The following is a 24,392-nucleotide window of genomic DNA, read 5'->3' on the forward strand; positions in this document are numbered from 1 at the left end:
TATCACTTCTCACATACATACATCACCGCCTTCATATCACTTCTCACATACAGACATTCACCACCGCCTTCATATCACTTCTCACATACAGACATACACCACCGCCTTCATATCACTTCTCACATACAGACATCACCGCCTTCATATCACTTCTCACATACAGACATTCACCACCGCCTTCATATCACTTCTCACATACAGACATACACCACCACCTTCATATCACTTCTCACATACAGACATACACCACCGCCTTCATATCACTTCTCACATACAGACACACACCACCGCCTTCATATCACTGCTCACATACAGACATACACCACTGCCTTCATATCACTTCTCGCATACAGATATACACCACCGCCTTCATATCACTTCTCACATACAGACATACACCACCGCCTTTCCTATTTGCCCTGTCTTTCCGAAATAGTGTAAAACCCTGTAGATTTACAGCGCAGTCATGAGAAGAGTCCGGCCATGTTTCAGCAACACCAACTATATCTATATGTTCCTCCAGTACCAAGGCCTCCAGCTCGCCCATTTTGCTTGCTAGACTTCTGGCATTTGTGAACATAAACTTTAACTTGCCCTTCAGTTTCTCACTTTCAGTATCAGAAATGTAATTATTTGCCATTATTTGGGCATTTTTATTTTCATTGCTGTTTTGTAACAAAAGAATCTCCTTATCTTGATGCCTAGTCCTCTACCCATAGTCTATTTCTCCCCCCACCAATATAGTCTGACCCCCTCTAACCTGACTACCCCTTTATTCTCTACATTGACCTCCCTCCTCAGCCCTAGTTTAAATACTCCGTCACCCCAGCTAGAATTCTGTCCCCCAGCACAGCGGACCCCCTTCCATTTAGGTGCAAATCATCTGCAGAATACAGTTTGTACCCCAATGAAAAGTCATCACAGTGCTCTAGGAACCCAAATCCTTCTCCTCTACACCAAGACTTAAGCCATGCATTTAACTCCCTGAGCTCCCGCTGTCTTTCCTGTGATGCGCATGGCGAAGGCAGTATTCCTGAGAATAGAACCTTGAAGGTCCTTCCCTTCAGCTTGTAGCCTAGTTCTTTAAAATTATTCTTAAGGCTCCTACATCTACCATGTATTCTATCGTTGGTAGCCACATGGACTACGACAGCTGGATCATCACCAGCCCCTCCCAGTAATTTATCCACCCGTTCCACCACATGCCGAACCCTGGCACCAGGGAGACCGCAAACCATTCTGTTGAGGCGGTCTTGGCGACAAATTATTCTATCCATCTTCCTGATTATAGAATCCCCTACAACTACCAATTGTCTTGGCTTACCTGCATTACCATCCTGCCGACTACTAGCTGGGCTGTTCTCTGGGCTGTTAGCGAGATCAGTATCCACTAGGGCTGCTATTTCTGAGACTGACACCCTCGCATCATCACCCAACTTGGAAATTTTGCTTGGAATAACAAAAACAGGATTGGCCTTCCTTTTCTTGGACCCCTTTCTACTGCCCCTAACTACATTAACCCAACTACTTGTCTGATCCTGCTGACCTGTGCCTTCACCCTCCAGTTCCACCCCACTAACTGCGCGCTCAGTGAGCAGCATGCTCCGCTCAAGATTGTCCGCTCAAGATTGTCTATCGCCCTCAGTGTTGCATTCTGCAGATCTCTAATGGGAGCTTCCAGGTGAACAACATGCTCACATCTGCCACAGAGGTATTTACCCTGGTACTCCGGCTCCAGTCGTGCATACATATGGCAAACTGTGCACTGAAGAAAACCTCCAATCTTGCTATCATTATCCCAGTTACAAAAAAACAGTGAACAATTCAAAACGTAAAAATAAAGAACAAGAGAAGACTTATAGGGACTTTAACTCCTCTTTTCAACTCCGGTTTAATAACTCCACTTATATACAAGCCACTTATCATTGTTCTTTCACTATACCATTGTTCCAGGTGTCAGTGTGCCTCAAAATCCCTTGTTTTAGAATGTTCTATTGTTCTAGAACTGCCAGTGTCCTTGGCACTCAGTATATCACTGGTCATTGTTCGGTCACCATACCATTGTTCTAAGCCCCCAAGTGTCAGTGTGCCATTCGTGTAGACAAAAGTGTCATCATACTGTGGTACCCATTGTGTCAGTGGTCATTGTGTCAGTGGTCATTGTTCTGTCACTATACCATTTTTCTAGGCCTCCGAGTGCCAGATTCTTCTAGAACAAACGTCATGACATTATGGCATCCAGTGTATTAGTGGCCTTTGTTCTGTCACTATACCAATGTTCTAGGACCCAAAATGTCGGCGTACCCCAAAATCCCTTGTTCTTTCACTAAACCATTATAGGTGTCAGTGTGCCTCAAAATCCCTTGTTTTAGAATGTTCTATTGTTCTAGAACTGCCAGTGTCCTTTGCACTCAGTATATCACTGGTCATTGTTCGGTCACCATACCATTGTTCTAAGCCCCAAGTGTCAGTGTGCCATTCTTGTAGAACAGACGTGTCCTCATACTGTGGCACCCATTGTGTCAGTGGTCATTGTTCTGTTACTATACCAATGTTCTAGGACCCAAAATGTCGGCGTACCCCAAAATCCCTTGTTCTAGAAAGCATACAAAGTTTCAGTTCACCAGTATTCTAGAACAGCCAGTGTCCTTGAGCAGTAGTTCTAGATGTCAAGTGTCAGTGTGGCATTCTTCAGGAGTCAGCACGTCATTATACTGGGGCACGCAGTGTGTCAGTGGTCATTGTTCTGTCTCTGTATAAATTGTTCTAGGACACTAAGGGTCGGTGTGCCATTCCCTTAGAACCAAGTCACCTCCGGAGAAGATGAATGAAGGTTGAGCATTTCCCAGGCTGTGGATGACAAGTAGCCTGTAATCATTGTCTGCTCATCTCCTTTCCCTGCAGACACCGCGCCCGTCATTTATGTGTAGTAATATAATATCATATAATCTTTATGACTGTAATAATGTTCTGCTCCAGTGTATAATACCTCGTTCACATGCACTCGATTTTTATATGTATATTTTTCATCTGAAGCAAATGATGTTATCCATATCATTATTCCAGTGCAGTGACAAATATCTGTATTTATGTTTTCATAGATCATTTCTGCCCAGAGCAGAATATTTATCTATCTGATGATTACTTGTCTATACAACAATCTAATGAACATGTCAAACCTCTATATTAATGACTTAATAAAGACGACACATTCAACTTTATTTGTTTCTTTTTCTTAATAACCCGTTATTTACATCTCAGAGGGGACGAACATCTGTGTGTGTTAATGGGAACATCATGTACCAGCATGAAACAGATAGATGAATATTAAGTAGATTTAAAAAATAAATACAAAATAGAGATACAAATGTAGCCAAGTTTATCTTGACGCTGATCTCATGATGCAGCGTGATATCACACAACAAAAGTCATTGAAAAGTCAAGTTAAGTTTCCTGTGTATTTAATGCGTTAAAAGTCAAGATAAAAATGGCTAGACAGATAGATAGATAGATAGATAGATAGATAGATAGATAGATAGATAGATAGATATGAAATAGATAGTTATTTCATAGATAGAAAGATAGATAGATAGATAGATAGATAGATAGATAGATAGATAGATAGATAGATAGATAGATAGATAGATAGATAGATAGATAGATAGATAGATGATAGATAGATAGATGTTAGATAGATAGATAGATGTTAGATAGATAGATAGATATGAGATAGATAGATAGATAGATAGATAGATAGATAGATAGATAGATAGATAGATAGATAGATAGATAGCAGACAAAAAATGGTGACAGCACCCTGCGACACTAATGCCACCTAAACCACTAAATATAAATAAATATGCGCTAAAGCTAAATCTACTTACAAATAGGGAGGTTCTTAGTGCACATTTTGATCAAAAAGTGTTAGCCCACCTGTCACGACAAGGCGACCTCTGTAAGGTGGGAACCTACGCTGCACATACACCCAGAACTGGGACTAAGCCTACATATATACCTGGGGATGGTAGGATCCAGCATTGAACTGATTAAAATCACCCAGGGCAGAATGGGAGGAGTGCAAGATCAACAAGTGGAGGCCGTCACTAACCCCACATATATGGATCCCATCCCGATAGATGATAGATAGATAGATAGATAGATAGATAGATAGATAGATAGATAGATAGATAGATAGATAGATAGATAGATAGATAGATAGATATTAGATAGATAGATATTAGATAGATAGATAGATAGATAGATAGATAGACAGATATGAAATAGATAGTTATTTGATAGATAGATAGATAGAGATAGATAGATAGATAGATAGATAGATAGATAGATAGATAGATAGATAGATAGATAGATAGATAGATAGATAGACAGATATGAAATAGATAGTTATTTGATAGATAGATAGATAGAGATAGATAGATAGATAGATAGATAGATAGATAGATAGATAGATAGATAGATAGATAGATAGATAGATAGATAGATAGATAGATAGATAGATAGATAGATAGATAGATATGAGATAGATAGATAGATAGATATGAGATAGATAGATAGATATGAGATAGATAGATAGATAGATAGATAGATAGATAGATAGATAGATAGATAGATAGATAGATAGATATGAGATAGATAGATAGATAGATATGAGATAGATAGATAGATATGAGATAGATAGATATGAGATAGATAGATAGATAGATAGATAGATAGATAGATAGATATGAGATAGATAGATAGATAGATAGATAGATAGATAGATAGATAGATAGATAGATAGATAGATAGATAGATATGAGATAGATAGATAGATATGAGATAGATAGATAGATATGAGATAGATAGATAGATAGATAGATAGATAGATAGATAGATAGATAGATAGATAGATAGATAGATATGAGATAGATAGATAGATAGATATGTGATAGATAGATAGATAGATATGAGATAGATAGATAGATAGATAGATATGTGATAGATAGATAGATAGATAGATAGATAGATATGTGATAGATAGATAGATAGATAGATAGATAGGGTATTTTTTTTTCTTTTTGTCTTTATATCCTCTTTGTACATGATCGGCCCACACGTCTGCAGTCCTGAAAGCCATCGACCTGCATATTGAAAACTTGTCTCTTCTCAGCCAATATCTTTTATTGAACAGATTTTTCTTTTAACGAGATTGTTTTGTAATGATCCGGACATCTCTGACCTTTCACCCCAGGCACTTAATCATCATTAGAAGATGGCAGGTTTCTGATATCTGGAGCTTTTGGGCTATCAGTAATCCAACGTCTTCCTGATCACAGTAATTCTCATGTCTTCACCTTGATGGAGTACATGAAGTGTGGCAGAAAAATGGTGTAATAGGCACAAAAATGGCACAACGGACTTTTATAAACCGCTCGCACCATCTTTAAAAAAAATCCTAACAAAAAAACATGGTACGGAAAATGTGGTGAAACAATTAGCCAAACTCCTTATGGAGCTGTGACAATTGTGGCTTAAAATACTGACATACATGTATGCCAACTATAAAGTGGCATAAGAAAGAAAAATGTGCCTATTTGTGCCAAATTAGTTACTGTCACGGTGCGGGGTGTGGACCCACTGGGCCGTACCGCGTAGCGGATAGGCAGCTGGCCAACCAGGTACAATACAATGTCTATAGTCCAGAAAGGGTACCTGTGGCAATGTAGACAGTAGCGGTGATTCAGGCTTAAAGAGGCTCTGTCACCAGATTTTGCAGCCCCTATCTGCTATTGCAGCAGATCGGCGCTGCAATGTAGATTACAGTAACGTTTTTATTTTTAAAAAACAAGCATTTTTGGCCAAGTTATGACCATTTTTGTATTTATGCAAATGAGGCTTGCAAAAGTCCAAGTGGGCGTGTTTAAAGTAAAAGTCCAAGTGGGCGTGTATTATGTGCGTACATCGGGGCGTTTTTAATACTTTTACTAGCTGGGCGCTCTGATGAGAAGTATCATCCACTTCTGTTCGTTAACGCCCAGCTTCTGGCAGTGCAGATACAGCGTGTTCTCGAGAGATCACGCTGTGACGTCACTTCCCCAGGTCCTGCATCATGTCAGACGAGCGAGGACACATCGGCACCAGAGGCTACAGTTGATTCTGCAGCAGCATCGGCGTTAGCAGGTAAGTCGATGTAGCTACTTACCTGCAAACGCTGATGCTGCTGCAGAATCAACTGTAGCCTCTGGTGCCGATGTGTCCTCGCTCGTCCGACACGATGCAGAACCTGTGAGTGACGTCACAGCGTGATCTCTCGAGAACACGCTGTGTGTCTGCACTGCCAGAAGCTGGGCGTTCTGAAGAGAAGTGGATGATACTTCTCGTCAGAACGCCCAGCTGGTAAAAGAAGTAAAAACGCCCCGATGTACGCACATAATACACGCCCAGTTGGACTTTTACTTTAAACACGCCCAGTTGTACTTTAGAAAGCCTCATTTACATAAATATAAAAATGGTCATAACTTGGCCAAAAATGCTCGTTTTTAAAAAAACAAAACATTACTCTTATCTCCATTGCAGCGCCGATCTGCTGCAATAGGAGATAGGGGTTGCAAAATCTGGTGACAGAGCCTCTTTAAGATGAGGCTCCGGCAGCAGACAGACACCCGGCGGTGTGTAACACAGCAGATGCAGTGGAAGACACAACTCGACTTCAACTCTAGACGGCACAGAGGCACGGGATACAGGGTACAGGCAGCAGGAATGGGTAACACTGGGAACTGGAAAACACTGAGAGACCGTTTGCAAGACAAACTTTAGAGTAAAGTGAAATTCCTATGAAATTATTTATAATTGTTGAGCTCCCACAATGCACTGCATTCTGGTAATAGAAAACAGAATACAGCTGTGGTTGTGACTTTAGTATAGAACTTGAGGTAACGTTTTCTCTGAAGGAGCGCTTTCTCCCCCGATGCAGATGTATGATGCAGGAGATTGGCTGCAAACTCAAACTTTACATTGCCGAAATCCGTCTCAATATGAGAGGCACTTTAGGCAGGTAGTTGATGACTGTGGGTCAAAGTGGCCCTCCCTGATACTGCTGCCGGTCCAGCAATACTTGACCGAATAGGCCGCAACTGGCTCACTGCTTGCGGGCTGTCTTTGTGGTAAGGCTCCTGCCCGTAACTACCACTACTCACATGACTCTTGCACATAATCACAGGGAGGTTCCTATCTGTCAACCACAATTCGTCACTTACTTGCAGCTTGTCACACAGCTCTCCACACTCCTAATCTTCCACCTGAACACTGGCTGACAAGAACTTTCTATAGAAGAAGCACCGCCCCCAGGGTGACAAGGCGGCATAGCCATGCTCTGATGTCATCACCGTGTTATGGCTCTGCAATACAGACGAAGTGGTGTCCGGGGCACAAATGCTGGCACCTTCAATTTAGGTACCAGCAAGCCAACCATAGTCAAAATGTTACAGTGCATAACAAATTATAATAGATCAGACTGGCCACGCCATCTAGGGGGAACAAACATCACGTATATGCTGCACATGTTAAAGGCACAGTGCACATAAATCATAAAGGCGCCATATCCGGCTATTATAAATATACATAAATAGTGCCATTACTGGCCATATAGTCAACCAAGCCCCTATTAAGGGTTAGGGTTCTCCCCCACATATTACAAGATTATCAGCCAACGGTAATTTTGTTTAAGGGGTTGTCTCATTAAGACTGTCCATATGCTCTATTGGGGTATATGGACATCATATAGGGGGGTCTCCCACTCGGATCCCATTCTAAGTGTCAACAAGTAAGATCAACTCCTGCTCTCGTAGACCCAACCTGTCCATGTATGACACGATCATGAAGCATGCGATTATACAGCGGCCCCTGCAGGTTGAATGTATTGCCCTCCGCAGCAGTACTCTTTGATTACAGACGATCGCCAGGGGTTTCTGAAGCAGAACCCACTTTATTATAATAAGAAGTTGTTTTCATGATACAACCTTTGTACAGGGATGGTATGAGATTCAAATACATGACTGCTGTCTACCAATAATAGCGCCAAACTGGTCTATAAGATGTGTCTGGTAGTGCAGCTCAATCTCGCTCATATAAATGCTGCAATACCATACATAGCCTGAGGACAAGAGTGGCGCTGTTGCTGGAGGAACGAAGATGGGTTTTTCCAATTTCATACAACCCCTTTAGTAGTACATGCTGAGAAAGGAAACGATGGTAGTCAGATGCTGAAAAGCGAATACAGAAGTTACAACTGATGGTGGAGGATGCGGCCACAAAAATGGCCTATATTGTATGGTATTTCAAACTGGTTTCCTATGTGACATATTCCTTTTATGAGTGGTTTACAAGCATATCCTTTAGAAAAAAGTCTAAGCTATCGACCCCCCTTTACAGCAAGAATATCATAAAATAGAGAGAGATTGTTTTTGAAATATTTTTTTAAAGAGGGTATTCTAACCATAGACATTCATGGCATGTCTATATTATATATCATATATGTCTGATAGGTGAGATAAGAATGGGGATCCTGTAACCTAAAATCTATCTAAAATCCTTGCAAAGATCAAAATATTTTGGTTACCCACAGGGGCATACACCAATATCATAGGGTCCCATACCAAAAATCAGAATGGAGCCTCACCAAATCTTCCACACCACCTTTTAGGTCCAAAGTTCTGTGCTAAATATCTGTACATGGGACTGGATAAATTTAAAAAAATTCTGGCTGCATGCATGCGCCACTAGGGGGAGCTAATTGCATATGGACTTATACAGCTAGTATTGAACTCTAGTTCATTACTCTAAATACAAGCAGTATAAATTTGTATGCAGTGAGCTCCCCCTAGTGGTAGTTGCAAGTATCTGCTTTGACAGAGTCACTCCCCCCAGGAGCCCCATAAAAATGGTGTGCCCTGCCTCTGTTGTAGGTATGTCACGGGTTATCTATATAATGTTCTTGACTGACCCCCTGTATCCAACCTACCACCCATCGTGTGGGTAGAAATTATATGTAACATTCCCCTTTGAATTTTTTAAGCAATTTATATGGACAATAAATCATATTAATGAAATCATTAAAAATATTGGTTTCATAAATGTATATTTCTCTATTGCCATTGGATTTAGAGAGTGATAATGATTTTTCAGTATTTCAGAAAATAAAAGAGACCGCAAAAAAAAAAAACTCCGCTGCCATCTCTCGCCACATCCTCCGCAAGCCAAACACAATATAACAAAAGGTCATCTTTCCAGGATGCTTGAAGAAGACAGTTCTGCTCCTCGGTATGTTAAACACGTTCATCTGCCATAAAGCTGCATTATCAATGACTGTTGTCTCTGCCGGCTACAAGAAATATAAAAGCTGCGGAGTTATCAAGGGAATGTCATATCAGTGCTGTCTATAAGAAGATACCATTCAAAATATTGACAGCACCTGCGATCTGCTCGCCGAAAGACCCTAAATCCTACAACATCCATAATTATGTAATATCAATAATCACAAACATAATGTATAGGATTGTAAGGCTTTCCTTAAAGTGATACACCGTGCAAAACTAGGTGAGGTGGATGAGATGCCCTCCTCAGCCCCAAACTTTAGGGGGGACATACCGCCTGTGCACACAGGGAGGGGGTCTTTACTCTTTCTTTGGGAGGTTACTGTAGCGGAGGGAGAGGATTATTGTATCAGGTCGTGGCTTACCGGTATTTGGTGTGGCTTAGGTTTCTTTCCTGCCTTATAGGATTCTACCAAGTTTCAGCACTGGACACAAGATATCTAGTAAATAATTGTAATACATGTGAGTGGTACATGTGTGATATGTGACCAGTGTGTGAGTGTCAGGTGTGTGGCATGTGTCCACCGTGTGAGTGGTGTGTGTGTGCCATGTGTCCAGCTTCTGAGTGGTGTGTGTGTGTGTGTGTGCCATGTGTCCAGTGTGTGAGTGGTGTGTGTGCCATGTGTCCAGTGTGTGAGTGGTGTGTGCGCCATGTGTCCAGCATGTGAGTGGCGAGTGTGTGCCATGTGTCCAGCGTGCGAGTGGCGGGTGTGTGGCATGTGTCCAGCGTGCGAGTGGTGGGTGTGTGGCATGTGTCCAGCGTACGAGTGGCGGGTGTGGGGCATGTGTCCAGCGTGCGAGTGGCGGGTGTGTGGCATGTGACCAGCATGCGAGTGGCAGGTGTGTGGCATGTGTCCAGCGTGCGAGTGGCGGGTGTGTGGCATGTGTCCAGCGTGCGAGTGGCGGGTGTGTGGCATGTGTCCAGCGTGCGAGTGGCGGGTGTGTGCCCTGTGTTCAGTGTGTGAGTGTTGTGCGTGTGCACCATGTGTCCAGCGTTTGAATAGTGTACGTGCAAAATGTGTCCAGCGTGTGAGTGGTGTGTGTATGGCATTTGTCCAGCCTGTGACTGGCAGCTGTGTGCCTTCTGCCTAGTGTGTTAGTGGCTGGTGTGTGCCATGTGTCCAGTGTGTGAGTGGCGGGTGTGTGGCATATGTCTACCATGTGAGTGGCAGGTGTGTGCCATGTGCCCAATGGAAGAGGCGCATGTGCACCATGTGTGCACCATGTATCCAGCACGTGAGTGGCAGGTGTGTGCAATGTGTCCTGTGTGTGAGTGTCTGGTGTGCGACATGTGTCCAGCATGAGAGTGGCGAGTGTATGCCATGTGTCCAGTTTGTGAGTGGTGGGTTTGTGCCCTGTGTCCAGAGTGTGAGTGTTGTGTGTGTGCACCATGTGTCCAGCATTTGAATAGTGTACGTGCAAAATGTGTCCAGCGTGTGAGTGGTGTGTGTATGGCATTCGTCCAGCCTGTGACTGGCAGTTGTGTGCCTTCTGCCTAGTGTGTTAGTGGCTGGTGTATGCCATGTGTCCAGTGTGTGAGTGGCGGGTGTGTGGCATATGTCTACCATGTGAGTGGCAGGTGTGTGCCATGTGCCCAATGGAAGAGGCGCATGTGCGCCATGTGTGCACCATGTATCCAGCACGTGAGTGGCAGGTGTGTGCAATGTATCCTGTGTGTGAGTGTCTGGTGTGTGCCATTTGTCCAGTTTGTGAGTGGTGGGTGTGTGCCCTGTGTCCAGAGTGTGAGTGTTGTGTGTGTGCACCATGTGTCCAGCATTTGAATAGCGGATGTGCGCAATGTGTCCAGACTGTGACTGGCAGCTGTGTGCCGTGTGTACAGCGTATGAGTGGCGGGTGGGTGGCATGTGTCCAGCATGTGAGTGGCAGGTGTTTGCCAGGTGCCCAATAGAAGAGTGGCACATGTGCGCCATGTGCCCCATGTGCCCAGCATGTGAGTGAAGGATGTGTGCCATGTGTCCAGTGTGTAAATACTGCGTGTGCACCATGTATCCAGTGCGTGAGTGGCAGGTGTGTGACATGTGTCCAGTGTGTGAGTGCCGGGTGTGCGGCATTTGTCCAGCGTGTGAGTGGCAGGTGTGCCATATGTCCAGTGGGAGAGTAGTGTGTGTGCCCCATGTGCCCAGTGTGTGAGTGAAGGGTGTGTGCCATGTGTCCATTGTGTAAGTACTGCATGTTCACCATATATCCAGCGCATGAGTGCTGGGTATGTGCCATGTGTCCAGTGTGTGAGTGTCTGGTGTGTGACATGTGTAAAGCCTGATAGTGGTGTGCGTGCACTATGTGTCCAGCATGTGAGTGGCAGGTGTGTGCCATGTGTTCAGTGGGAAAGTAGTGTGTGTGTGCCATGTGTCCAGCGTGTTAGTGGCGGAAGTGTGCCATGTGTCCAGTGTGTAAGTGGTGCGTGTGTGTGTACTGGAAACACTTCTTGCACAGAACTCCTCTGCATTTATCGTCCATTCTTCCTGACTGAGAGTTCGATCTAAAGTCCAGAAAAGGTAGGTGCTAGCTGCCACAAGGACCCACCGTGGCCCCTGTAAGTGCCAAAGGGCAGGGACAGCAAGACACATGGTGCAGTAAAAAGGAGCACATTTTGTTTAGTAAATCTCTTCCAATATTTTGTTGACAGTTTTGCATCTGTGGAAATGGTGCAAAGTAATATATAATAGCATATACTCATCCAAGAACAGACACAAACAGTAGAGGGACCCCAATCCTGTGCAAGAACAGTATATGGGCCCCTTACTCTCCAATAGCTCATTATAGAGCCCCAGCAGCCATCAAAAATCATTCATTGTGGTCTCGGACATGGAGGATTGCAATAACCGGCTGAAGTCAAATGCAAAGGTTAAGACCAATGTTCCAGCAAGTTTGACAGGTGTGAAAAAGTACAATATATGTCACCTGTCATCTGGCAACAGTATTTATAAATTGTATTCTAGTTGTCCTACCTTTTACAGCCAGCAGAGGGAGCTACTGAGTGAAGCTCCGCTTATTGCTCTGCAGGTTTCTCTAATGCTATTCAGTGAAGAGATTATTTGTCTCAGGCATTCAGGTTGGGATTCAGGACTGGCAATTTGTAGGAAAATTATAACAAAATAAAATGAAACATCATCATAGAGCAAAACTACCATATCTCACTGCTAAAGTCTGCAAAGGTTCTTAAAAATTCTATTACTGCGCTCGTAAAATCCACACCAGGCGCATGATTAGTCTCCGTATTTGATATTGGGTAATATGGGGCCATTATTGTTACGGGTGACACTTTTGGAAACGTATACAATATAACTTTTCTTTTCCCTTTAATATTTCATAAAGCAATAACCTTCGTCAAATATTAGAGTCACCGGCAGCGGCGTTCTGGCCCAGGGAGAGCTATCAGATCCAGCATATGCTAAGGCGTCGGGGTTTGTATTTTTATAAATGGCCGTAATGCATTTTAATATCTTTTTCCATAGAGCCGGCCATTCATCAGTGTAATGAAGTCCTTCAGAGTGTTCAGCACTTTGCAAAAGGAGAAAAAAATATGTTTTATGGGTCAGATCATCATCCTTTCTATACCTTGCGGTGGGTTTAAAGTAAATGCCCACCCTTGGACACCCATTTTGCTAAATAAGCTCAAAATTCTGTGCCGTATAATGTCATAATATATTTTATATAGGGGTCAGAGCTCCTTTTTGCTAATGTAGAGCGCCAGACATAGAGGTAACCCCTTAAAGCGGTTGTCCGGGCACGGGACGTTTTTTCGTACTGATGACCTATCCACAGGATAGGTAATCACTATATGATCGGTGGGGGTACTACACCCGGACCCTGCACCAATCAGCTATTCCGGCTGCCTCTGAGCACTGAATGTTATGCACTGTATGTAGTGTACGGTGCCGGAAACAGAAGGAGCAGCTGATCGGTGTGGGGTCTGGGTGTTGGACCCCCACCGATCATATACTGATGATGTATCCTATGGATAGGTCGTCAGTATGAAAAACTGCCACGTGCCCGGACAACCCCCTTAAGGACTCGCTCCATAATAGTATGGTGGTGGCAGGAGTCCTTATAATACCAGCGCCGTACTATCATAACGCTCTGATCATGCGGGAACTGTGCCCATGTGTTCATCATCTGGACCACGGCTGTAATGCACAGCCATGTATGTAAGTGGCCGCAGGAGTCGGGTCTGAACTTTTCGTCTAGCCCAGTGCCAGGTCTATCGATAATACTATATAAATGCTTTAGACAGCACACTTTAAGTCAAAGCCACAAGATCTCATAATAACTAGCGAGATCTCATGCCTTGATGGGGGTTATGAGAAGGCGTTGGGCATGACAGAATCACCTTACAAGGAAGTTCAGACCATATTCCCGCAGTGAATCGGATCATATACTTACTGGGCACGATACCTAATTGTCATTTTTTATATTTAGATACGTTTTTATTTTTTCTCAGACTAATGATAGACAGGGTAATCCTGGTGATAGGTCCTCCTTAAATGAAAACTATAAAGAGCGTCTCTCCCTCTGGAGGACCCAACATGTCCATGAATTACACAGACAGCCCATTGATTTTCAGTGGGAACTGTGCAATTCTTCATTTCACCTGGGGTGGCACTGCAGAGAAATGAAACACTTGCTGCCGGATTCTTTCACATATTACAAATGATCGCTGGGGGTCACCCTGCGATCAGCTTATCAATGAAGGCACCTACTATCAAAAAGGGATTATCCAGGGGGGGAAAAACACCTTTAAGGCCAAGATGGGCAGTGCACTTAATTTGTAACCCTTCTGTATCTGGATAACATTGTGTATTTCATGAGCCGTGAAACTGATGCTTGGCTCATGTCTATATGGCGTTTATATATGTCTGTAGCCTTTTTATTCCGCTGTGATAAATGGACAGAGAAATAGAGTCTCCGCTCACATAAACAACATCTACAATAAGCACATTTCGGCTGAGAGGGAACTTTCTGTCAGATATTGCTAGAAGCCCAAAATGTCACTTTCTCTCCCAAGAGGATCTGCCTCTAGATACAAGTTGCTCTCATCATCCGAGTTGTCAATGTCACAGGAAGGAAAAATTCTCCTTTCTTCCAAGTTCCATTACAGAAATCATTGCGCTGTCAGAAACTGTTTCTCCTCATCCTCAGGACCCAGAATTTAGAGAACAGAAAGCACAAAAAAATATTAAAAAATTTGAAATTAATGAAAAAATCAGATACAGACAGAATAGAGAATTCAAAAAAGCATTGAAAATCAATTAAAAACACAATGAACTCATATCTTAAAGAGGCTCTGTCACCAGATTTTGCAACCCCTATCTGCTATTGCATGTGATCGGCGCTGCAATGTAGATAACAGTAACGTTTTTATTTTTTAAAAACGAGCATTTTTGGCCAAGTTATGACCATTTTTGTATTTATGCAAATGAGGCTTGCAAAAGTACAACTGGGCGTGTTGAAAAGTAAAAGTCCAAGTGGGCGTGTATTATGTGCGTACATCGGGGCGTGTTTACTACTTTTACTAGCTGGGCGTTCTGGCGAGAAGTATCATCCACTTCCCTTCAGAACGCCCAGCTTCTGCCAGATCACGCTGTGACGTCACTCACTTCCTGCCCCAGGTCCTGCATCGTGTCAGACGAGCGAGGACACATCGGCACCAGAGGCTACAGTTGATTCTGCAGCAGCATCGGCGTTAGCAGGTAAGTCGATGTAGCTACTTACCTACAAACGCTAATGCTGCTGCAGAATCATCTGTAGCCTCTGGTGCTGATGTGTCCTCGCTCGTCTGACACGATGCAGGACCTGTGAGTGACGTCACAGCGTGATCTGCCAGAAGCTGGGCGTTCTGAAGAAAAGTGGATGATACTTCTCATCAGAACGCCCAGCTAGTAAAAGTATTAAAAACGCCCCGATGTACGCACATAATACACGCCCAGTTGGACTTTTACTTTTAAACACACCCACTTGGACTTTTGCAAGCCTCATTTACATAAATACAAAAATGGCCATAACTTGGCCAAAAATGCTCGTTTTTAAAAAATAAAAACGTTACTGTAATCTACATTGCAGCACCTATCTGCTGCAATAGCAGATAGGGGCTGCAAAATCTGGTGACAGAGCCTCTTTAAAGAGGAATGACACCTTAAAATGTTATCAGTATGTCTCATGCAAGGATTCTTAGACTCCTCCCATCAGGGGGCGATACCAGAATTTATAGGGCCCCATAGCAAAGTCGGGAATGGGCCCTTTGACAGTAAACTATACTGTAGCATACAACAGAATAGCTACTATTACTTGAGCAGCAACGAAAGGATGTGCAGTGGTGTCATATATCAGATTTTCTGCTCAATCGAGGACCCGTAAAATGGAACAAGAGCGCAAAAAGTTACCACCATATTTTTTACTCATTGGGGCCCCTTTGATATTGGCCCTTCCTTAGCAGTTGTTATGGCTGCTATGACTATAGTTACGCCTAAGATTCCTATAAATATGAGCATTTTCTGTAAATAAAGCTTAAAACTTAGACTGTAACCGAGGCAAATCAATGGATACCCCAAAAAAATGATAATTCTGCCACTTACAGCGCGAGAGTCATAGAGCCATATGACGGTGTCCAAGTAACAGTGTCATCATTTTGTGGCCCCAGATATTGCACCATTTATATTTATAGGGACAAGAGGTCAAATTTTCTGTTACAGAACTCCATATACACGACTTCCCTTCATACAGCCAGAGCTAAGGGGGTTGTTCAGTAAAGACAACGTTTACCTGTGAGGAAGGGGCTCCTGACCATGTGCTCCAACGTATATAAAGAGTTGCAATTTGGCTGTGGGCCCCGATAGATAGATAGATAGATAGATAGATAGATAGATAGATAGATAGATAGATAGATAGATAGATAGATAGATAGATAGATAGATAGATAGATAGATAGATAGATAGATAGATATGAGATAGATAGATAGATAGATAGATAGATAGATAGATAGATAGATAGATAGATAGATAGATAGATAGATAGAAAATTCCATGAATGCCTTATAGATTTCCAATAATCCTACAAACGTTGAACTATCAGTTTTCCCATCATATACCGTCGTTTTTATTGACCTAATTTATAGAAGAAGAACCTCTATACATGAAAACCAAACTCTGACCACATCTGTGCTGTACATGATGGATCCACGAGCAGTATATATGTAATACCCCGCTGCTCCTGCCTTCTATCACCCACTGTGATATCCGCTTCCAGGGAGCACACCACCTGATACATCCATGTAGCCTTCACCTATGGGTGCCCTCCAGGTATCATATTGTAGACAGGTCACTGCCCTGTAGTGTGATCCACCCCATGGTTCCCTGCGTATTGCGTTTCCTCGATCTCAGAGCAGATTGTGTGTTACCTTCACTAAAATGTATTATATATTAACATATTCATCTCAGATGCTTAGGAACAATTCTCTGTTCTGTGTGGGACACTACAATGTGTGGTGTTCATGTATCATTACTTATGGCAGAAGAGCTTACAATCCAATACACTACTACAGATAGAAACACATTTAAAGTGGTCTCCGCATAGCAGAGTTTTCTCCATAGTCATTAACCTCCTCTGTCTTTGCCTCCTACCAAGATAGTCTGGACGACCTCTACTTCCCGTGGCCAAGGTCAGTCCATTACATGTATACTGCTCAACCACTTAGCTACACCTCACTGCACGACTTTCACTCTCGCAGGTTCTTCTTGAGAAAGTTCTATTTTGGTTCCACTTCTTATGTCTAATATCTGACAACTTGACTTTGTCCTATTCTCCAGTCATAAAGGAAGAATAATTCTAGTTATTACATAGTTCTATATTGCTGATAACCCTTGTAGGAAAACAGTAATGATCAACCTGCTAACTGATACCATTGAAAGCCAAGACGAGGAACATTAGATGGAGGACTCAGTAACATTTGGTTCTGTGGGAAAATTTGAGTCGGGGAGACAACCACGACTTGCTCCTATGTAGAAACCATTCTGTAACCAGTGACTACAGGGAACACAAAGCCTTTACACTATGAGCACCTGCAAACACTATATGAGAGATTATTTTTCCTTTCTGACTAGACTTTACCTTAAGGCTCCAGCTACAAGTCGTCAAAGTCGCTACTCTGAAGAGAGAAAAAAGGTACACGGCGCACATAGTGCTTCACCCAAAATACTCGAACTGGAACATAAAAATGAGAGCAGTGCTCACCTGGTGGCGTTGTGCTAGGAGCACAACGTCCTTGTAGACGATGTAATGGAGAAGATCTGCAGCCCGGGATTGTTCCGGTGACCCGTAGGGTTCCGTTGTTTAAATTGTAGATATACGATGGAGGTAAAGGAGTCCCACTGTACGGCGCTGATCCTCCTAAATGCAGAGTCAAAGAAAGGGCAAGCTCCTTGGCTCTAGAGCCGCTGGTGGAACATCGATAAAATCCACGACTATTGCAAGGTTAATCTTGGTTGTTTATTGCGGTTTTTTTAAATTTTTATAAATGATACATTTAAAAGTAACTGCTACGCGTTTCGAAACCAAACCGGTCTCTTTATCAGGCAAATGGTCATTGTGTTTTTTTCCCAGCCTGATGAAGAGACTGGTTACTTTTAAATGTATCATTTATCCTAAAAAACGCAATAAACAACCAAGATTAACCTTGCAATCGTCGTTGATTTTATCGATGTTCCACCAGCGGCTCTAGATCCAAGGAGCTTGCCCTTTCTTTGACTCTGCATTTAGGAGGATCAGCGCCGTACAGTGGGACTCCTTTACCTCCATCGTATATCTACAAATTCGCTACTCTGGTGCGCCTCAATATTTCCTTATAGGGAGAAAAGTCTAGCGCGATCTTGCAACTATTGCCCACCTTGTAGTGATCCAGCGCCACTCTCCTACTCAAGGACCCAGGCTCTTTGCTCAAAGCCGTGTCAGGTCTCTTGTTCTTGCAGTTCATCCTCCTGGTTTTGACCCCGACTTGTCTACTCGTTGCGTTTTCGTCTGCTCCTCTGGCTTGTTGCATCTTAAACCGCCCTTCTGGTTTTTGACTCCTGGCTCTGTTCCACTTCTGCTCCTACACCTTCTCCAGACAGTGAACCCACCGCCCGTCAGTGACCACTCTGGTGACCACGACATGTGAATCCGAACAGGAAAGAACATAGCCCCTTGCAGTGAAGAATGAGGAGATTCATAAGTTTAGCGAGTGTCAAACCAATTTTTGTTTAAAGGGGTTGTCTTAGGACTAAATGTTACCCCCTAACCACAGGACAGGTGATAACATGGTGATTGGTGGAGGTCCGACCGCTGGGGCCTCCACCAATCACGAGAACGGCGTCCCGTTCCTTCGAATGAATGGAGCGGCAGGTCGCCCATTCACACTGCCGTTCCATTCATTCTCTATGGCATTGCCGGAGATAGCCGAGTACAGCGCTCAGCTATCTCCGCAGGGCCATAGAGAATGAATGGAGCAGCAGGGCACATGCACGACCTCCCGCTCCATTCATTGGGAGAAACGGGATATTCTATGTCTGCGATAGATAAAATTATTGCTTAAAAAGTCTTCTTCCAGTAATATTTTTACATGACGATAAAGGGGGCGTCTAATTAAAAAAAAACAACAAAACAAAAAAAAAATGTTATACACCCTATTAAGGAATTCTGAGTTAATAGAGGGGGGGGGGGTCCTCTGTTCAGGATCCTCATCTCTTGTCCAATGTGAAGAGCAACTACACAGAGCGTCTCTATCGCTCTCTGGAGGACCGAGCACCTCCGTGCATTACACAGACAGGCCATTGAGTTTAATGGGCACTGTGTAATGCTCCATTATCCCTGTGGTGGCGCTGCAGGGAAATTGAACACTTGCTGCCATGTAGAATTAAAGCTGATCGCTGTAGGTTTTCCTTTGATCAGCTTATTGTCGGGGGACCCTTCTAAAAAAATACATTATTGTCCAAACAACCCCTTGAAGTGCCATACAGGTCCTACCGGGCACAAGGGAGTCTCTGTAGTATAGCTAAGCCATGCAGTATACATTATGGTTGTGTTCTCTTTGTGCCAGCCTGTTGTATTTGGCATCCAGGGCACAGTATATAGTATTAATCACTGCCATCATATAATAAATTGTGGGGGATTGTTATCTATTATAAAGGATTATTGTGTGTATGGGGAGGATAGGCTGAGGCTGACTTGCACACATGGGTTGACATGACCTTGCAGAACTTCTGCTCCCTTTGTTTATTCTGTGTTTGTAGTTTACATTATTTCGAGAATTCCCTTCGGAGCGCGTACTGAATACATTACATGGTGCACGATCGGAATATAAATGTATGGCCGTGACAAAAGAAACTGTAAGCAGCAGCTAAGACAATCAGAGTATTAAGTGCTATGGATTTTTCTGCAAAAAGATGGAGAAGTTTAACCCACTCCTGCACCAGTGTATATTAAGAGCACAGTCTTCAGTATGGCGCCATCATGGGGGCACATCATGTCCATGCCTAATCAGTTGTGATTGACAGATGCTCTCGCGCTGTATTGGCTGGGATCGGAAAAACCTGATATTGCTATAGGGGGTTCAGAGATAGCAGTCACACGCGGTCCTTGGTGCCTGAGGGGGCCCAAAGGCCCCACTGTCACATAAGACGATATCAGACATGGTGGGCCCTGTTACAGATTTTGCATTGGGGCCTTCGGATCAAATAATGCTTCTGAGTGTTAACCCCTTAACTGGATTTTAAAAAAATGCAAACATTTTTTTTTTTTTTATCAAAATCAAATGTATACAAAAAGTTTACACAATGAGCGTCATTTCAAAAATAATAAAATAATGTTTATTGAGTATATTTCACAGTACATCAAAATACATACATATACTTTGGTATCCCCGCGACCGTAGTATCTGGAACAATAAATTGAACACGTTATTTAGGAACCGGGTAAAAATGGCATCCAAAAAAATGGTGGAAATGGCTTTTTTTCATTATTTTCCACCAAATAAAAAATAATATAAATGAAATGTTAATATATACAGTATGTATGCTACGTGGTATCTAATGAAAATACAACTTCTCGCAAAAAAAAAAAAGTTGTCAGCATGCGGGGAAGCAAAAACGAAAATAAAAACATTCTTTGCATCCTGTGGTTGGCACTTACAAAGAGCGTCTCTCTCTCTGGAGGATCCGTCCTGTCCTGTATTACACAGACAACACATTGATATGAATGGACACTGTAATTCTTCATTTCTCCTGTGGTGGCGCTGCAGGGAAATTGAACACTTACTGCCAGGTTTCCCCAAAGATAACAGCTGATCGCTGGGGTTCTCAGTAGGGGGACACTTTGTGATCAGGGACTTGTCCATAGCAGAGAACCCCTTTTTCTGGGTGGGAAGTAGATACTGTAGATAAGTGTATGACGATAATGACAACTTCAGTTGGTCATCCGTCATTTACACAATTGTTACCATTGTCGTTGACACTATTATTTGGACATCGGAGGCTAAGGCTGGGCATGGTACAGCATGGGAGCTGGTACGTAAGTTCAAGATAGGGGCACATGTAAACAACATGTAATGGGAGCGGAAACAGAACATCAGTTCTTCATATTAACCAAACAGAGACTTTACGACTTTAAAGGGGTTATCCTGGTCATTAAAATTTATGGCCTATCCTTAGGATAGGCTTTTAATATTAGATTGGTGGGGGTCCTACTGTCAGCACCCCCGACGATCAGCTGGGACCATGGTCGTATGAGTGCCGCAGCCTCTACAATGTATACATGGTTCTACGCTCTTTTCGTACTTGCACGCGCCGTTACATTTGTAGTGGCTGTGCAAGGTATTACACAACTGTCCCATTAGGCTGCAATTGATGGGGCAACCCAGAATCAAGTCATGTAAATTTCCCTGCAGCGCCACCACAGGAGAAATAAAGAATTACACAGTGTCCATTGAAATCAATACGCTGCCAGTGTAATACACGGATGTGCCGGGTCCTCCAGAGAGAGATGTCCCTTTTAGGGTCTTCTTCCTTCATGGGCCCCATTGAAGCCATTATGTCTGCCTCTGTGGTACGTACGCCCTTGAGCCCAGGCCTTATACGTTTTTTCCATGCTCAGATCTTACATAAGGAGAGACGCCATCACTTTGGCGCTCAGTACTGTTTCCTCACCAGTAACTCTCACAGATTGGTCAGCAGTAAGGTTGGGTTTCCTACCAGAGAAGATGGAAGGAAGGTCTCATCTGCAGGAGAACCTATATTATTAATGACCATTTGCACTAAAAGGCAATGTCAACTTGTTTCTCAACTTCCCCGCATAGAATGCATCTTGAATATCACGTAATGTCATCTACATGAAATTTTATAACGACATTAACATTTTAGAGGGTGAAACTTTAAATCCAGCAGTACTTAAATATTTTAGAGAACACGCAACTAAATGCCACTGACCTTGAAAAAACAGATTTTTTTTTTCTTGCTTTCCATCCATTAGTTCTCCAAATAAAGCACAGACGAAGTATTTGTGCATAACCGTTACTAAATATACTACAGAAGATTGGGAAGCATCTGTCTATTTATATCTACATGTAGCAGAGTTGAGTTTGTCATCGCGCACAATTCCTATTGTAAACTTTAGGTAGACCTACTGCATTACTTCAGAAAGGAATTGTTAAATGGCAAATTCATCTCTGCTACATCAGGGAGGGTTTGGAGGACCTGGTATGCCTCTGTCAGGGGTGAATATAGATCTTTAGCCCCTGAAATTGACCCTCCCGGACTAAAGGGCAAACACAATAAAGTCTGCTCCTTTTTTGTCCTTCCCCCACACTTTCAAAGAAATTAATTAATCTTAGGGGCAATAAAACTGCTACATGTTTCTCCTTTCTTTGCACATAATTGTGTAATAGACTGTCATGTATAGTATATTGATTTTCCAGGAATACCAAGTGGAAAGAGAAGCAAGCTACTTCCTCCCACACTGCTGTTATTACTGGACTCCAATGCATTCCTTGTTATTTTTTTCCTTTATTAAACAACCTGGTAAACTTTTATGTCTCTGTTGGACTCATCCCTAATAGGCATATAAACTGAGTCACTGATACCAGATCCTGCCTCACACTCTACAACTGTAGATCTAATTAATCATGTCACTGCACAATGAGAGGGATGGGAGGAGCCTCTTTGTGACCAAGTGACAGAAAAATCAGCCCCAACAGAGGTAACATGGCTACTGCCAGACAACAACTTTTTGTCCCAAAAACTGATGGCAGAAAAAAATCTGGAGTACAAAAATTCACACTTACCCTGCACATAAGGTTATAGGAGCACAGTCGTGTGTTTTGCTCTGGTTTTAGCGAAAAATTTAGGGTTTGAAGGGGAATGTAAAGTTTACTTACCTGGTGCCCTCCATTTAGTTTGTTGTGCTGCCTGCCTACCACTTCTCGGGCTCTCACATGCCCAGTGCTAGCTAATCGGATAGCAGGGAAGAGTGTCTTAGATGACGGAAGCATAGTGTGCATCTGGGAAGCGCTGCGTTGATCTTGGACGACAGAAAACCGTGCTCGGGAATCAGTGGCTTAACGGAGGGCACCAGGTAAATAAACTTTGTATTCCCCAGAAAACGTCACATTTTTAGCTAAACCACCGGAGGGTCGCCTTAATGCCATGAAATTGGTACCAACAAATGGAGGATGCACTAAAAATAATTAGACGTTCATCTGTGTTTCAAGATCTCCATGAAGGGTTAACCTAGTGGGCTCCAGGAGTGCTCCCAACACAGACCCCAGGACCACCGATTATACCGTGTGTGTATATATACCAGCTGAATAGGTCAGTAGGGTGTTATACAGTATGGAGTAAGCTCTTGGAGTCTTTCACAGTCTACCCATCCATTTAAGGTGGTACACCCCATCGAACTCCAGTTCCAGGGGGTGCTCAACTAGGTTCTTTGGGCTTCTTTAGGCTATGTATGAAGAGTGACGGATGTAGCTTTACAAATGGCGTCTAAATCATCTCCAAACAGGATGAGATTAAAGATTTTTTTTATCCTACCGTACTCACAGCAACTATCACAAGCTGCTACCCAAAAAAGGATGCCACCAGGGAGGATTATAGAGGGGCACAAGAGGCACATGCCCTGACACCCTTACCACCTCAGGCACCTAGGGGGCCTCCACCAACCACACAGCCTTCCTAGGACAGTTCTTGACTCAAATACGTCGAGTCGTGTACCCCCCTTTATTTGCCTTTTATAAAGCAGACACTGAAACAGAGTTGGAATTTAATGGCCACAGCAGCCGTTTATTATTATTATCATAAATAACCATAACTTTTTAAATAACCATAGAACATAACTTTTTAAATAACCATATAACATAACTTTTTAAATAACCATATAACATAACTTTTTTGAATTCCCCTCCGAGGAATTCAACATAACATAATTAACCATATGACCCTCTCCGGGTCAAACAAAAAGAATGACAGGGGCAAGTCATTGAAGCCACCAATATTTGTATTTACAGGTCATCTGCCCACCAATACCTTACCCCCAGCCGTAACCCGGCTCGGGGGCACCGATTACCTTTTTGCAGATGACATCCACCATATATGTCACAGCCTTCAAAGGGGTAACACCCTAAGAAGCCGATTTCCAACAAAATTGGGGGGTGCATCCCGTGATGCATTCCCCCCCACCACATTTTTCGACCTACTTCAAGGACTGGGCCGCAGCTGCAATGACAAACCAGGATGAACACTTGAACTTCTTCACATCAGTGTCCATCCCACCATATATATAAAACTTCGACCCCCCAGGCTGGAAACCACCAGCCATCAAATCACCGTCCAGCGACCTCGCTGAGACCCTCCAATCCAAAGTAGGGCGGGCGGGCGGGGGACATGTTCCTGCTTCAGCGTCCTGGCGAAGAGAGGGTGAGAAAGCACAGGGAAAGGTACATCCCCTTAATTCCCCCCACCGCTTTCCTTACTAGCCCTCCT

Source organism: Rhinoderma darwinii, chromosome 2 (assembly GCF_050947455.1).
Source record: "Rhinoderma darwinii isolate aRhiDar2 chromosome 2, aRhiDar2.hap1, whole genome shotgun sequence".
Lineage (NCBI taxonomy): Eukaryota > Metazoa > Chordata > Amphibia > Anura > Rhinodermatidae > Rhinoderma > Rhinoderma darwinii.